The sequence below is a fragment of the Dendropsophus ebraccatus genome, chromosome 6 (assembly GCF_027789765.1).
Source record: "Dendropsophus ebraccatus isolate aDenEbr1 chromosome 6, aDenEbr1.pat, whole genome shotgun sequence".
In the NCBI taxonomy this organism is placed as follows: domain Eukaryota; kingdom Metazoa; phylum Chordata; class Amphibia; order Anura; family Hylidae; genus Dendropsophus; species Dendropsophus ebraccatus.
Window position 1 is genome coordinate 86,493,975 of NC_091459.1, and position 4,731 is coordinate 86,498,705.

Consider the following 4,731-nt stretch of genomic DNA (forward strand, 5'->3'; position numbering starts at 1 on the left):
TAATACATACATAGTGTCAGGGCTGCCTACTAAAGAGGGTGTGAAGGGGCCAATACAGATGTGCAGTGTGTATAGAGATGAGGATGGTGCCAGAGTGAGGAGCCTAATATGTCTGTCTGGCAGATTCTGTGGCTTCGTGGCTCGGAGAAGTTCTCATAATGGCCCAGGGCAGATGGAGAAGAAGATGAAAATGGAAGAACTCTGATCAGAGAAGACGTCCCCTGTGAGTTACCTGATATATTTGCACTGTAATGTATATGGAGTACAGAACCTGTGTACAGCTGCATCCACCTCTATATGACTGGATGAGATGATGGTGATCTGTGTACAGTGAATCTTATTCAGTAGCAGTGTTAGTGTGTTAGTCAGTATGTGGTGGTGTTAGTCAGTATGTGGTGGTGTTAGTCAGTAGCAGTGGTGGTGTTAGTCAGTATGTGGTGGTAATATTTGTTGCTTGTATTCCGGTACTGTGTTTTATTGGTCTTAGTATACTGGATTTGGTCAGTAACAATATAGTGATGGTATTGGTTGTGGTGTGGCGGTAATATTTCCCCCTTGTATACTGGTATTATTGGTAATATTGGTATACAGGATTTGGTCAGTAACAGTATGGCGGTAATATGTATGTGATAATATTTCCCCCTTGTATACTGGTATTATTGGTAATATCACTCTCAGTATACAGGATTTGGTCAGTAACAGTATGGCGGTAATTGTGGCCGTAATATGTATGATGATAATATTTCCCTCCTATATACTGGTATTATTGGTAAAATCAGCCTCAGTATACAGGATCTGGTCAGTAATAGTATGGCGGTAATATGTGTGGGGATATTTCCTGCCCTGCTGATTAGCAATCATTTGCAACCCTACACTGCCCCATATCACACCGTGTTAATGTACCCTTATTAATGTTACCATAGATAAGTGCGGTGGCTGAAGGGTAGGCCCCAAGAATGATTTCCCCTGGTGGGCCCAAGGCACTCCAGTCCGACACTGACGGAACCCCCCAAAATATAATTTATGGGGTGAAATTTGGGGGGTTGGGGGCGGGGGGAATGTAATTCCGCATATTTTGGGGGGTTTCCGTGTTTACGTGATGCACTTTACAGTAAAATTGACAATTTATCTTTACTCTATAGGTCAGTCTGAATACAGCAATTTGCATGTTTATATAGCTTTTCTAATGTTTTACTATTGTCATTAACAGTAAAACTTATTTTTTGCAAATAGGTATATTGAAAATGGCCCTATTATAACGCTTTTATTTTTTTTTTACCTACGAGGCTGTATGGGGGCGTAATTTTTTTTTTTGCGCCACAATCTCTAGTTTAGATGGGACGTATTGATCACTTTTTATAATTTTTTTAAATAAATATAATGTAATAAAAAATCTGCAGTCCTGGCATTTTTTTACCACTTTTTGTTCACCGCTTTTTGTTTTACCACTTTTTGATGCTCCTGTCACTTACACTTAAACGCTGCGATCGCGGAGGTTATGGGGTTAATGGAGGGCTTCTGCGCGATTGCTGCTAGCAAGCCAGCTCAGCTCCTGAGCTCGCTTCATAGCGTGGCCCCCTGGCAGGGCATACATTTACACCCTTTTGCGTTCAGGCTTAGTCTGGGGGGGGGCATAAATGTACGCCCGTGGTCACCCAGGGGTTAATTAAAATTTTTGCCAGACTTCTCCTTTACATCTAAAACCCCCTTAAAACATGTTTAACATAAACCAGACAACAAGTGGGCCTCTATGCTCTCCAATGACAGGGCTGAATTTTATTCCCACTCCAGCCCTGGTTCCCGGATTGTAAGGAAGACTTTGATTGTGTACAATCCCTCCAGGCTTGGATTAAACAAAACTCTGATTCCAGTCAACTATCTAATTAGTTTGGCTATGAGACAGCTCATAAGATTCCATTGGGGCACTGAGCTTTTTGTCGCCTTCCCAATCCAATTATATGTAAATAGTTTTTACCTCAAGATAAAGATTTGTTAATAAGGAAATCCAAGAAGAGATAAAGTATTATTTGTAATATTAAAAGAATAAAATACATTTTCAATATCAACAGAGGTTTTCCCACAGGATGCTTTACTTTTAAGCAGTTGCTTCGGTAAAAATAAAGGTGAGTTGTGCTATGGGATAGACACAACTCTATTGAAGGCAGACATAGAAGCATGCAGATGATCCAACCGGGATTAATGGACCATACGACCCCACTCATTGGATCACTGCTGGTGTATATAGGAGTAATCCAGGACAAGATCTCGATTGGATTACAGGAAGAGATCAATATGTCACGTATAAGGTAAATTGCAATCTGTTCGTTTATTGGCATATGTTTTGGCCAGTAATACCTGGATAGGCCTTTACTAGGCGCTGATGCTACAGGATAAAGGGGTATTCTGGCTTTATATTTTTTGATATTCTATTATGCTAAGGGTGTGGAAAAAAGTGATAATTACCTACCCCAGTCCCCCATAGCTCCCATCAAAGTGTCTTTTAGTCCTTGCTTATTACTGACAAGTCAAGGATCCACCCGCTCATCCAAACTTTGACTGAGGTGGGACACTGCTGAGGCAAGTGTTTGGCTAAGTGGGTAGGTCCTGCTGAGACATCTCGTGTTGGAAGCAGGAATTTATTTGTTATTTTTGCTGTGCCCCACCATAATATAAAAATACCTTATGATATCGGAAATGTTTAACAATAATTCATATTTTTTGCTGATACAATTAAAGGGGTTACCCTGGCTTTTGAAACTTGGATTATTTTGGAGGTTTCATTAAAGGGGTACTCCAGAGAATCAAACATTTTTTGCTAATACATTGCTTTATTAAAATAAACGTATAATAAACTTTTTTTTTTTAATTGTTAACTGTTGTTATAACTTGCAAAATCTAAATCAACAGTAGATGTAAAATAAAGCAAGTTTGCCATTTACTTTCATTATTTTTTTTTGTTATCATGGCACTTCCTGTGTTTATACTTTTTTTTTTACGGAGACATTGAGCTGTGACACTATGTACTGCTAGGACTTCATGTGTTTAGTCTGTTTTTTTCAACCAGCACAAGACTAAAAAGCCGCTTTCAGGAGACTGGACCTGAATTTCTGGTAAGTATAGCTTTGTTTTACAGCATGATACCTAATAAAATAATGAATATATATTGCAAACTAGCCTTATTTCACAACCCTGTTGATTTAGATTTTGAGAATTATAATGACAGTGACACTTTAAAGGGGTATCACCCCCCAAATCGTTTTTTGCATTGTTAAATAGGCCACCCACAGCTCAACTCGATCTGGCTCCTTCCTCCTGGGCCCACCTGTTGAGTCGGGGTTACATGTCCGCCTTTTCTTTAATGGGCTGAGTTGATGATTATAACCCCATCCCTGAAATGACGAAAGACACATGACCCCACTGAAATCGCCTTCAGTGGGCAGTTCCTTCCAACATATTTCACACTACCTGCTTAGTAACTCCCCCCTACACTAAGATTACAGTGCCCCTTCAGCTGCCGACTCCCTCTTATCAGTGTCCGCTTATCAGTTGCTGGCTCCCTCCCATCAGTGCACTCCCCTCAGCTGCCAGCTCTCTCCTGTCTCCCTCCAGTCAATGCACTTCCCTTAGCTGCCGTCTCCCTCCCATCAGTGCACCCCCCCTCCGCTACCCACTCCCTCCAGTCAGTGCACCCCCCTTAGTCATCGGCTCACTCCTAACTGCTTCCCGTCAATGCGCCCCCATCAGCTGCTGGCCCCTCTAGTCTCCCGTGTTAAAGTGGGTCTGGGCATTGCCTCCACTACTCCCCTACTTACAGATCACAGTTGGATGGCAGACAATTCGGAAAAATGACCACTCTTTTCTCACAATTAAATGATGTGCCCAATCTCAATCGAAAAAATGTCTAGAAGTTTATTGTAGCATGATGTCTATGATCTCTCTACAGGGGGGGATTGAAGCAATTTAACGCTTTCTTGTGGCAAGGTGCATGTAATTATTTACATATGTGCTGGTGACATAACTGTATGCAGAGTTTTGCTATCCAACATTTTGATTATTTCTTTATTGGTGAGTATAGATTATTGCACTTTACTTTTAACTACGTTTTATTTTTTTTTTACTTTATTTTTCCATTTTATATATAACAATACAACAGGAGACAAAACAAAGAGTATCCAGGTACAGCATCTAGGCAAAAACATAATATGCATGAATACACTTGCATATTCAGGTCATATGGAGAATATAACAACAGCCAAATAGCAAGAAAACAAAAAGGTCCGATGACCAGACATTACAAGAGAGGCGTATGTAAAGGATCAGCCCTGTTTTCGTGTGGCTATTTATCTCAGAAGTGAACCAATATGGCCCATTGAAATACTTAACACCAAAGAAAAAATTAGGTGGAGTTTTAATTTAGGTCAAATGACATGTAAAGAAAAAAAAAATCACTTTTTTAATATTCTTTATTTCTTTTTTTTAACAGTTTGATAAAGTAGAAAGTATGCAGAAAAAGGGACCATGGTTAGAAAGTGTGCGAAATTTATGAAAGATGTGCACTACTGATGTAAATGTGCAGCAGCCCAGAGGTTATACTGTATGTAGAACAGTGTCTATCATGAACCAATTAAAATGACTTACACAAATGATCTAGTCATGGCCATAATAGACCAACTAAATCCATTTTTTACCATCTTCTCTTCCAGATCAATACTCAACACTGACACGTCATAA